A 14,257-nucleotide genomic window follows, 5' to 3' on the forward strand; every position below is an offset into this window, starting at 1 on the left:
TTTTTCTATACCATAGAATCATAAATGTAGTCCCTGAACTTGAAATCACATGCCAGGGGTTTCAAGACCCAGACTTTCCTGGTCTTTTCAATGTAATTCTAATAATAGGTTATTTTAGTTGCCAACACATAACACACTTATATGCATAATTGTCAAATTTGCATTCCACCAAGAACAGTCTTTTACAGTCAAAATTTAAATTTCAAATACTAAAAGAAAAATTTAGAATTTATCTAATATTTACATCAGACATGAATGCATTTAATCCTTCCAATCACCTTAGGATAAAATACAATTAATCCAATTTAGCAAAGTGAGTACAAGAATCTGAAGAGGCAAAGACCACATGCCCAAGGACCCACACCTATCACTGGCTTTGGTTAGAGTCTTTCCCTCCTGTGCTACATCTACTCCATGCTCCTGTGGGAACAGACTCACAGTCCCTATGGCAGATCCAGGTGCTGAAACTTAAGTGTAATGGGTTTGGATCACTGGCGAAGTGGTGGAATCTGAGAAGTAAACAGGAACCCATCAGGTCAGGGTAGATGCTGAGTGAGAATCACACTAGTGCGTATATCCAAGAGCATCTGCCTGGCTGGATGCTGCTTCTCTCAAACAGACTTTCTGAGCCAAAATTTTAACAAATGTATTCTTCCCTTCATATTTTTCTGAATTTTAAAATGTAATTGCAAAATCCACTAGGGAATTCAGCAGCAAAGCTAACTTCCAATAACAACCTCCACAATGTCATGGGCCTGTAACGGAAGAGAATTCCACCAGAGTAGACCTTTCTAAATGTGCAAAAATATCTTTCTGAAGCTCAAATGTGGCAGTCTAATATTTTTAAACATTCATACAGATGTATAATCATAAGAGAGAAAAGTGCACAAATCATAAGCATATAGGATGATCATATCACAAAATAAAAAAATACAATGAAACCACCAGGCAGACAAATAAAATGTTAACAGACCACAAAAATCCTCACATGCCTTTCCTAGTCACTAATCCTTCTTCCTCTCCAAAGGAAACCACTACAGAGACTTCTAAAATTGTATATTACATTAGTCTGTTTTTGAACTTTATATAAATGGCATCACACAATAAATAGTTTTTTGTGCCTGATAATTGTTTAGAAGATTTCTGCATGCTGTTACCTGGAGCAGTTATCCATTGCTGTGTGGAATTTGATTCCATGAACATACTATAATTTATTTATTCAACCTATTATAGATGAACATCTGTTTCCAGATTTGTCTATCATAAATAATGCTGTTAGGAATATTTTTGAGTCTGTCCTTTGGGACACAGATGCACCCATTTATATTGAGTATTGAGAGTATTGGGTCAGAGAGTGTATGGATGTTCAATTTCAGTCAATTTTAGTAAATAATGTCAAGCAGTCTCCCAAAGCAATTCTATGAATATATATTTCAATTAGTATATAAGAGTTTCAACTGTAACACATCCTTGTTGATGGTTAAGATTGCAAGCATTTCTAAATTAAGTGCTTCTCAGGCTAGAGAGAGGTCTCTCACTGTGGTTTCATGTGTATTCCTCTGGTGACTAGGGACACAGAGCATCTTCAGATCTTTACTGACCATTCAGATGCCATCCATGATAAACAAACAAACAAGTCCCCCCACCCCCCAAAAAAGCAAACCTGTTCACATTGTTACTGATTTTTTCTATTGGTTTTAGGAATCTTTAATATATTTTCCACATACGGCATTTGACAGCTAAAATTATTGCAAATATTTTTCCCACTCCTTGACTTTTCATAAACAAAAGTTTTACATTTTAATATAGTTCAATTTATTGGTCTTTTTTTTTTGCCTTTGATATACAAGTTACTTGGGATTGATTTTTGTGAGTGGTATAAAGTTGGGAGCAAATTTTTTTCAATATGAATGTCAAACTGAACCAGCAACACTTATTGAAAAAGACTCTCTTCTCCACTGCACTATAGTGCCCCTTTGTTATATAGGAGATAATTGAGTATCTCTGTTCCCACTTGTCTGTTTCTCTGTCCTTATGTCAATACCCTATTAAATAAGTTACTATACCATGAAGGGTCCTGGTTCAAGATGGTGAGGAAGATCCTCAATTTACCTCCTCCCATGAACACTCCAAGTCTACAGCTATATAAAGAACAAGTTCCTCTAGAGGAAACAAAATAAAACAAAACATAGGTTGCAGAACAACCTCTTCACATCAGGGGGAAACCACCCTGAAGTGGGTAGGAAAGGCTGAGACATGATCTTGCTAACCTTCCTCCCACATACACACACAGTGACCCACAATTTGGAGGAAACACAAAATGACAGCTTCTCTCTGCAGAATGAATGGTTTGTACACCACATCAGACACCCCAACTTTAAGACCAGTACCTGAAATATGAACCCCTGAAACATCTGTCTTTGAAGACCACAGGGTTGTGCTGAACTGAGCAAAAGCTCTCAAAGGGCCCACAGGTAGACTAACCTGCCTCAGAGAACAGGGCAGAAGTAGCACTTTGAAAAGCACCCAGACTCATTGTGAAAGAGATTCATTTGCTAAAGCTTTGGTCTGAGAGGTGGAGGCCTGCTGAGATACTCTCTGGGATCTGAGGACATGAGCAACATCTCCTTAATCTCCCCCTGACTTGCTAAAACTGGTGGGCACCAGTTTTTTCTTTTTAATTTCCCCTTTTCCTTTTCTTTTTCTTTCCCTTTCTTTGTCAGTTGCCATCTTTGTACTCCTCGTCTGCCTCACTCCAGCCACTAAGTGCCACCTTTGCACTTTCCCTCTATTGCACTCCAGAGCTGAAGTATCTCCCAGAGGGGAGTTTCTACACATGTCTGGAACCCTGGTTTTTATGTCTGGTGACCCAGTTTTTATGGCGGCGACTCAGAGGACACCTCTTGATTTTCTGACTCTGGAAGCCAGGGGGTCCTGCATTCCTGGTCCCAGCACTGTAACAATCAGAGAGGCAGTTCTTGACAGACTCCCACTATCAGGACTCTACACAGACAGCAGACTGAAATACACACAAGTCTTTCTGAGAAAGAGGCCGATTTGTCTTATAGGAACTTTGATCTCAGGGACAGGCTTCCAGTCTTGCAAACTTCTAGGAGCCTCTGGAAGGGCTCTGACAGAACAGAGACCAGTGGACACAATCTTTGCACTGCCCTTCAATGTTATCTTCCAGAAAGGAGCTTATTCCTTTGGTGCATGATTTTTTGTGGTTATTGCTAAGGTTAACCTCCACATTGTCTGGCTCTGGTGGTAAGTGGGGCTTATGTTTGTGGGTCCATAAATATGTAACCTACAGAAAAAAAGTTCTATAAATGTTTACCAACCCAGGGAATAATAAGCAGCAATAGTCCCAACAGCTCAATCTTTCTGTGAAAGAGGGCTATTCACTTATCATCATAGCCACAGCCTGAAGAGCAGGCTTCTTATTAAGCACACATCTAAGAGTTGCCTATAAACCTTCCCTGAGAACATGGAGGGTGGGCATTATCTCCACTCTCACCTGCTATGCTCCAGAATGCCACTGTCTCCTAAAGGGGACCTCTTATATGTGCCTGGGACTCAAGTGTTTATACCTGGTGCCCTGGATTTTATGGCTGCTGCCCAGAGAATATTCTTTGATCATATGGCTCTGATGGCTAGGGGGCTTGCAATCCTGGATCCCACAAAACTGTAACAATTAGAGAGACAGTTCTTGGCAGGCTACTACCCCCAGAGCATTGGACAGACAGCAGACTAAAATATACCTCTAGCATGTCTGTGAAAGAGGCCCACTTGCTAGTGCTGGAGTTTTGGCCTTAGGAGCAAGCTTCAGGTTTGGCACACCTCTAGGGGTTACACTGGTGCTCTCAGGAAATAAAAGCTGAGGAAGCCACCTTTGCATTCTATCTCTGTCTCACTACAGCTCACTGGTACTCAAAGAAAAGAAGCTGGCACATCTGGATGCCTATTTTTTGGTGGATGCCACTCAGAGGACATATCCAGATTGCCTGGCTCTGGGGTCTAATGGGACTTAGGCTTGTGGTGCCACAGGACTGCGAATATTTGCAGTCTTTAAAAGCTGCTGCCTGAGAGCTGGGCTTCTAGTCAGCCTGAATCTAAGTGTTGACTGAGACCTTCCTTTTTCAGACACCAACTGGTCTTGGTATACCTGAACTACTCAGAAATATTAAAAAAGAAATAGGCTGCTTGGACAAGCACAGGTTTTAGAGACAACCAAAAACTAAGATAGGGTTGAATGAGAAGTTTCATCTCCTACACAAGGCTAACACTTCAAGACTGGGAGGCATGGTTGTGTCTTCTAATGCATAAAAACCAACATAGAGAGTCATGAAAAATGAAGGAATAAAGGTAACATATACAAATAAAAAACAAGATAAAACCCAGGGCGGGGTGAAATAGAATGGAGATCAAGAGTTCAATATAATGGTCAGAAAGATGCTTACGGAACTCAGGAGAGGAATAAATGAACACAGTAAGACTTTCAACAAAGAGATAAAAGATATAAGAAGGTTCCAAACAGAAGCCACATGACTGAAGAGTACAGTAACTGAACTTAAAAAATACACTAGGGGGACTCAACAGCAGACTAAATAAAGCAGAGAAAAGAATCAATGAAACAAAGACGGTATCTCACCCTAATCAGAGTAGCAAGAAAAGGAAAATGGAAAAAAAGGAAAGACAGCTTAAGAGGTTTATGGGACATTGAGTGTACTAACAGTCACATTAAAGGGATCTGAGAAGAAGAGAGAGAGAAGAGGACAAAAATGTATTTGAAGAAATAATGCCTGAAAATTTGCCTGATATGTGGAAAAAAACAGACATCTTGATCTAGAAATCCCAAAGAGTTACAAATAAGGTGACTCTGAGGATACCCACACCAAGACATATGATAATTATTTTTGTCAAAAGTTAAAGACAAGGAGAGAATCTTAAAAGAAGCAAGAGGGGGAAAAAAGTTTTTATGTACAAGGGAACCCAAATCAGACTATCGGCAAAATTTTAAGCAGAAACTTTACAAGTCAGCAGGGATGGCATGATTATGTTCAAAGGGCTGAAAAAAGAAAAAAAAAATCATCTAAGAGCACTCTACCCAGAAGTGTTATCACTCAGAATTAGAGGAGAAATGGTTTTCCAGATTAACCAAAAACTAAAGAAGTTTATCACCACTAACCCAGCTTTAAAAGAAAAGTTAAAGGGCCTCCTTTAAGCTGAAAAGAAAGGACACTAATTATCAACAAGAAAATATATGAAAGTATAAATTGACTTGTAAATGTATATTTCCTTTACTTCATTTACTTTACTACATTTAGTAAAAGTAGTGGATTAACCACTTATAAAGCTAGTATGAAGATTAAAAGACAAAAGTTTTAAAAATAACTGTAATTATAATAATTAGTTAAGGGATACTCACAAGTTAAAAATAAGTAAAACATGACATCAAAAATGTAAAATATGGAGCCTATAGGGCTTTAGAATGCATTCACATTTAAGTTGTTATTCAAAACAGATTGTTATAAATATGAATTGTTATATGTAAGCTTCATGGTAACCATCAGGCAAAAACTTAGATACACAAAAAATAATGAGGAAGAAACCTGAATGTACCACTAAAGAAAGTCATTTAACCACAAAGAAAGAGCTCAAGAGAAGAAAGGAACAGAAAAATTATAAAACAGCTTAAAAACAGTTAACAAAGTAGCAATAAATATATACCTACAAATAATTATCTTAAATATAAATGGAATAAATTCTCCAGTCAAAAGACACAGGGTGACTGAATAGATAAAACACAAAGAAACAAACGAATAAAAACCCAAGATCCATCTTTATGCTACCTACAAGAGACACATTTGAGATTTAAGGACACACGGAGACTAAAATGGAAGGTATAGAAAGAGATGTTACATGTAAATGGAAACAAAGAGAAAGTTGGAATAGCTATAGCAATATCAGACAAAATCAACCTTAAAACATTCTGTAATAGACAAAGAAAGGCATTACTTCATGATAAAGGGTTCAATTCACAGAGGATATAATATGTAACCTATAATACATATAACATGTGTACTTACATATATATTGATGCACCCAACAAGGGAACATGTAAAAACATGAAGTAACACAAACATAGCTAAAGGAAGAAAATTACAACAATCCAATAATAGCAGGGGATTTTAACATCTCACTTACATCAATGGATAGATCAAGCAGACAGAAAGTCGATAAGGAAACATAGGCTTTAAACAACAGATCAGACCATAGGACTTAACAGATATTTACAGAACATTCCATCCAAAAACAACAGAACACACATTCTTCTCAAGTGTATATGGGCCATTTTCCAGGACAGATTATGTGTTAGGCAAAAAACCAAGTCTTAACGAATTTAAGACTGAAATCACATCAAGTGTCTTTTCCAACCACGATGGTATGAAACCAGGAACCAATTACAAGAAGGAAACTGAAAAATTCACACTTATGAGGAGAGTAAACAATATGCTACTGAACAATTAATGGGTCAGAGAAATAAAATATTACCTCAAGATAAATGAAAACAGAAATACAGAGTATCAAAATTAATGGGATACAGCAAAGGCAATTTTAAGAGGGAAGTTTAGGGCCATAAATAACTATATTAAGAAACAAGAAAAACTCTGCTGGGGGGAGGTGGGATTGGGAGAGGGGGAGGGGGCTATGGACATTGGGGAGGGTAAGTGCTATCGTGAGTGCTGTGAAGTGTGTAAACCTGGCGATTCACAGACCTGTACCCCTGGGGAAAGAAATACATTATATGTTTATTAAAAAAAAAAAAATTTGGAAGGGGAGGCGAACCATAAGAGACTATGGACTCTGAAAAACAACCTGAGGGTTTTGAAGGGTCAGGGGTGGGAGGTTGGGGGAACAGGTGGTGGGTAATGGGGAGGGCACGTTTTGCATGGAGCACTGGGTGTTGTGCAAAAAGAATGAATACTGTTACGCTGAAAAAATAAATAAAATGGAAGAAAAAAAAACAATCAAAAAAAAAAAAGAAACAAGAAAAACTCAAACAAACAATCCAATTACACCTAAAGGAAAAACAACAACTACTAGTACAAAAAAAAAAAATGCATTCCAAAGTTAGTAGAAGAAAGGAAATAGCAAAGATCAAAGCAGAAATTAAAGAAACAGAGACTAAAAAGACAATAGAAAAGATCAATAAAACCAGATTTGGCTCTTCAAGAGATAAACCAAATGACAAAACTTTAGCTACAGTCACCAAGTAAAAAAGAGATGGCTCAAATAAATGAAACCAGAAATGAAAGCAGAAACTTTACAACTCATACCACAAAAACGCAAAGGATCATAAGAGACTAACTACTATGAACAATTATACATCAAATTGGGAAACAAGAAGAAATTGATATATGTAAAAAAAAAAAATACAACCTTCCAAGACTGAATCATGAAGAAATAAAATACTCAAAAAACCCCCCATTACTAGTAAGGATATTGGATCTTAATAATAATAGTCCAGGACCAAGCAGCTTCACTTGATTTCTAACAAAAATTCAAAGAGTTAATACCAATCTTTCTTAAACCATTTCAAAAAAATAGAAGAGGAGCAAACACACCCAAACTTATTTTTGAGGCCAACATTACCCTCATACCAAAATAATAAAGAACACAAAAAAGGGTCAATATCCCTGATGAATATAGGTGAAAAAAATCATCAACAAAATACTAGCAAATCAAATTTAACAATACTTTATAAGGATCATACACCATGATCAAATGAGATTTATTCCAGATTTGTAAGGAGAGATCAAAATCTACAAACCAATCAATAAATCAATCAGTGTGATGTACCACAACAAGAAAATGAGGAATAAAAACCTTATAGTATCCAAAGATGCAGAAATAGCATTTGACAAAATTCAACATTCATTTGTGATAAAAACTCTCACCAGCGTGAATATAAAGAGGATATTCCTCAACATAATAAAGGTCATATATATCAAGTCCAGTACTAACATAATACTCAACAATAAAATGCTGAAATCTTTTCCTCCATGATCAGGAAAAAGACAAGTATACCTAGTCTCACCAATTTTATTCAACACAGTATTGGAAGTCCTAGTCATAGCAAATAGTACAGAAAAATAAATAAAAGGCATCCATCAAAAAAAAAAAAAAGGAAAAAAAACAAATAACAAAAAAAAACCCAAAAAATGAAATCTTGCCATTTGCAATGACATGGAGGGAACTAGAGGGTATTATGCTAAGTGAAATAAGTCAATCAGAGAAAGACAAGTATCATATGATCTCACTGCTATGAAGAATTTGAGAACCAAGACGGGATCATAGGGGAAGGGAGGGAAAAATGAAACAAGATGAAACTAGAGAGGGAGACAAAGCATAAGAGACTCTTAATCTCAGGAGACAAGTTGAGGGTTTCTGGAGGGGATGGGGATGGGAGGAGGGATAGAGTGGGCTGGATGATGGACACTGGGGAGGGTATGTGCTATGGTGAGTGCTGTGAATTGTGTAAGACTGATGAATCACAGACCTGTACCCGTGAAACAAATAATACATTATATGTTAATAAAAAAGGCAACCAAATTAGAAACGAAAACTCACTATTCACAGACAACATAATACTATATATAGAAAACCTTAAAAACTTTACCCAAAAACAACAACAACAACAACCCAGAATTAATGAATAAATTCAGCAAAGTTACAGGACAAAAATCAACATACAGAAATCAGTTACATTTCTATACACTTATAATGAGCTATCAGAAAGAGAAGTCTGTTTTTTACATCCCATCTGCAATCACATCAAAAAGAATAAAATACCCAGGAATAAATTTAAACAAGGAGATTAAAAAACCTGTGCACTGAAAACTATGACACTCATGAAAGTAATTGAAAACACAAATAAATGGAAAGATGTTCTATGCTTATGGATTGGAAGAATTAATACTGTTAAAATGTCCATACTATCCAAAGTAATCTTGAGGATAGATTCAATGCAATCCCTATCAAAAGTCCAATGGAATTTTCACAGAACTAAAGGAAACAATACTAATATTTGTATGGAACCACAAAGAGTTTAAGTACCCTAAACAATCTTGAAAAAGAAGAACAAAGCTGGAGATATCACACACCCTGATTTCAAATTACATTATAGAGTTATATATTCAAAACAGACATTGGCATAAAAACAGACACATATATTGGTGGAACAGATGAGACAAGCCAGAAATAAACCCATGCACTTGTGGTCAACTAATTAATGGCAAAGTATCCAAGAATAAACAATGGAGAAAGAAGAGTTTCTTCAATAAATGGTCTTGGGGAAACTGTACAGCAATATCCAGAAGAATGAAATAAAAAAAACTGTATTCATACACAAAAATTAACTCAAAATGGATTAAACAATTAAATGTAAGACTTGAAACCATAAAATTTCTAAAAGAAACACAGGTAGTGACATTAGCCTTTGTTATGAGTTTTGGGATTTGCACAAAAACAAAACCAATAAACATGAAAATAAACAAGAGTCTTCTTCAGAGCAGAGAAAACCATCAACAAAATGAAAAGGCGACCTTCCAGATGGGAGAAGATATTTGCAAATCATATATCCAATAAGTTAATAATACCCAAAAGATATAAAGAACTCATGCTAATCTATAGCAAAACATCTAATTTAAAGGTAGGCAGATGATCTAATTTAAAACAGATATATATATATATATATATATATATGTATATATATATATATATATATATTTTTCCCCCCAAAGAAGACATACAAAAGGCCCACAGGTACATGGAAAGATGCTCAACATCACTAATCATCAGAAAAATGCAAATCAAAACCACAATGAGATAGCACCTCACACTTATTAGAATGGCTATTATCAAAAAGGCAAAAAGGCAGGATAACAAGTTTTTTTGAGGATACAGAGAAAAAGAAACCCTGTGCGCTGCTGGTAAGAATATAAATTGGTGGAGCCACTGTGGAAAACAGTATGGAGTTCCTCAAGAAATTAAAAATAGAACTACCATACCCAGCAATTCCACTTCTGAGTATTTATCTAAGAAAACAACAAGACTAACTCCAAAAGAGAAATGCACCCCCATGTTCATTCCAGCATTATTTACAATAGCCAGAATATGGAAATAAACAAAGTGTCCATTAACAATTGAATGGATTAAGAATATATATATATATAATAAAGAAAAAATATATGATATCTTAATGATATGATATAATAATACCCATATATATGGATAAGGAAAATATATATATGTCACATATATGTATAAATATAAAAATAATATATTATATACATATATATATTATTTGGCCTTAAAAAAGAATGATATCTTGTCATTTGCATTGGGATGGGTGAAAAGGGCAATGTATCTTCTCTTCCTTATGATTTTCTTAAAAACATTTTCTCATCTTTAGCCTACCTTATCATATAATACAGTATATAATACATATATCACATAAAATATGTGCTAATCGACCACCTGTGTTATCAGTAAGGCTTCCAGTCAACAGTAGGTTACTAATCGTTAATTTTCAAGTAAACTTTTGACTACATGGAAAGTTAGCACCCCAACTCTGTGTTGTTCAAGGGTCAACTGTATTACTTTTTCTATGTACATTAATTAAACTTTCTAATCAAAAGACAGAACAGATAAAAACATGATCCAACTATATGCTAGCTACAAGGGACTCATTTTAGATTCAAAGACACAAATAGGTTGAAAATGAAAGGATGGAAAAAGACATTCTATGCAAATAGTAACCAAAAGAGAGCTGAGGTGGCTATAGCAACTCTAGAAAAAAATATACTTTAAATTAAAAAAAAAAAAGTTACAAGAGACAAACAAGGTCACTATATATTAATACAAAGTTAAATAAAACAAGAAGATAAAATAAATTCAAACATTTATGAATCTAATAACAGATCCTCAAAGTATAAAAAGAAAAATTGATAAGGCACCTGAGTGGTTCAGTCAGTTAAGCGGCTGCCTTTGGCTCAGGTCATGATCTCATGGTCCTGGGATCCAGTGTCGCATTAGGCTCCCTGCTCAGTAGAGAATCTGCTTCTCCCTCTCACTCTGCCTGCTTCTCTGCCTACTTGTGCTATCTCCCTATCGAATAAATAAATAAAATCTTTAAAGAAAAAGAAAAAGAAAAAGAAATTGATAGTATTATAAAAGAAAAAAAAAACAGTTCTTCAATAAGAATTGGACGGCAAAGGCAAGGGAAGCAAGGGCAAAAATGAACTATTGGGATTTCATCAAGATCAAAAGCTTTTGCACAGCAAAGGAAACAGTTAACAAAACCAAAAGACAACTGACAGAATGGGAGAAGATATTTGCAAACGACATATCAGATAAAGGGCTAGTATCCAAAATCTATAAGGAACTTAGCAAACTCAACACCCAAAGAACAAACAATCCAATCAAGAAATGGGCAGAGGACATGAACAGACATTTCTGCAAAGAAGACATCCAGATGGCCAACAGACACATGAAAAAGTGCTCCACGTCACTCGGCATCAGGGAAATACAAATCAAAACCACAATGAGATATCACCTCACACCAGTCAGAATGGCTAAAATTAACAAGTCAGGAAATGACAGATGCTGGAGAGGATGTGGAGAAAGGGGAACCCTCCTCCACTGTTGGTGGGAATGCAAGCTGGTGCAACCACTCTGGAAAACAGCATGGAGGTTCCTCAAAAGGTTGAAAATAGAACTACCCTATGACCCAGCAATTGCACTACTGGGTATTTACCCTAAAGATACAAACATAGTGATCCGAAGGGGCACGTGTACCCGAATGTTTATAGCAGCAATGTCTACAATAGCCAAACTATGGAAAGAACCTAGATGTCCATCAACAGATGAATGGATAAAGAAGAGATGGTATATATACACAATGGAATACTATGCAGCCATCAAAAGAAATGAAATCATGCCATTTGCGACGACGTGGATGGAACTAGAGTGTATCATGCTTAGTGAAATAAGTCAATCGGAAAAAGACAACTATCATATGATCTCCCTGATATGAGGACATGGAGAAGCAACATGGGGGGGTAGGGGGATAGGAGAAGAATAAATGAAACAAGATGGGATTGGGAGGGAGACAAACCATAAATGACTCTTAATCTCACAAAACAAACTGGGGGTTGCTGGGGGGAGGTGGGATTGGGAGAGGGGGAGGGGGCTATGGACATTGCGGAGGGTAAGTGCTATCGTGAGTGCTGTGAAGTGTGTAAACCTAGCGATTCACAGACCTGTACCCCTGGGGATAAAAATACATTATATGTTTATTTAAAAAAAAAAAATTTGGAAGGGGAGGCGAACCATAAGAGACTATGGACTCTGAAAAACAACCTGAAGGTTTTGAAGGGTCAGGGGTGGGAGGTTGGGGGAACAGGAGGTGGGTAATGGGGAGGGCACGTTTTGCATGGAGCACTGGGTGTTGTGCAAAAAGAATGAATACTGTTGGGGCGCCTGGGTGGCTCAGTGGATTAAGCCACTGCCTTCGGCTCAGGTCATGATCTCAGGGTACTGGGATCGAGCCCCGCATCGGGTTCTCTGCTCCGCAGGGAGCCTGCTTCCTTCTCTCTCTCTCTCTGCCTACTTGTGATCTCTCTCTGTCAAATAAATAAATAAAATCTTTAAAAAAAAAAAAAAAAAAAAAAAGAATGAATACTGTTACGCTGAAAAAATAAATAAAATGGAAAAAAAGAATTGGAGATTTCAATACCTGCTTTCAATAATAGATGAAACAACCAGATGTTGGAAAGAAAAAAATTTTCCCAAACCTTTAAGATTCCTCTAGCTAGTCTAATAATTAAATTGACTAAATTAAATTGATTAAATTAAATTAAATAGGACAGATTAACAGGAGGAGAAAACAAAGTTTAATTACATACACACAGGGAACTAACAGTGAAATTGAGACCCAAAGAAATAACCAAGGCCAGTAGTTTTTATCTTTTCTAGACAGAGATAATAAACTTGTGAGAAGTTGACAGGAAAAAAATAAACATATGTCTAGGAGCTTCAAGTAGTAAGGAATTCTAAATAGAATTTGGGCTGGGGTAGTAAATTATTAAAAAAGTAACTAGGGTTGTTTATACAGCCTTCTTGGCTCTAATTTCCTATCTATGGTGATAGGGATGTCCCTTTACTTCCTGGCACACGGAAGGTATCTTTCACATGGGAGATTTATTTCCTGCTATCTGGAGACAAAGGCAGGAAAGTCAGAGTATTCTTCTTGTACTGGCTTTTTTTATGTAACTTTTAATTCAAAATAATCAATTTGCCAAAGTGGGACATTTCAGGCAGCCTGCCCTTGGCCTCTACATAGACAGCAGATAAGTAAAAAATAGAGGACTTAACATCATAAATCAACTAGATTAAAGAGCAATATACAGAACACCCTACCCAACAACAGATTGTCTCCTGTATATGGGGCATTTTCCAGGATAGACCATGAATCAAGGTAGGCCATAAATCCAGTCTCAGTAGATTTTTTTAAAAGATAGATATCATAAAAAGTATCTTATCCGACCATAACTGGATGAAATTAGAAAATCAATAATAGAAGGGAAAATTAGAAAAGTAAGATATGTGTGGAAATTAAACAACACAGTTTAAAACAATCAATGGTTAAAAAATAAATCACAATGAAACTGAAAAAAATTAGAGAAAAAATAAAATGGAAACATAATATCTCTAAAAGTTATAAGATGCAATGAAAACAATACTGACATGAAAACTGATAGTTCTAAGCACTTACTTTAAAGGACAAGAAAGATCTCAAATCAATATGTTAGTTTCACAGCTTGAGAAACTTGAAGAACAAACTACATACAAAGCTAGTAGAAGAAAAGAAATGAAGATTAGAGCAGAGATAAGTGAAATAGGAAACAGAAAAACAGAAAAAAATCAACACCACCAAAAGGTGACTCTTTGAAAAGATTAACAAATTTGATGAACTTTTAGTTACACAGATTATTAAAAAGTAGAAAGAGGGAGAACTTAAATTATTAAAATCAGAAATGAAATGGAGACATTACTACCAATTTAAAGAAATAAAAATGATTACAATAGGGCACTACGAACTATTGTATATCAACAAGTGGATAACTAAATGAAATTGTCAAATGCCTAGAAACACAAAATATACTGAGACTGAATCACAAGAAATAGAAAA

Source organism: Meles meles, chromosome 6 (assembly GCF_922984935.1).
Source record: "Meles meles chromosome 6, mMelMel3.1 paternal haplotype, whole genome shotgun sequence".
NCBI classification, from domain to species: Eukaryota; Metazoa; Chordata; class Mammalia; order Carnivora; family Mustelidae; genus Meles; species Meles meles.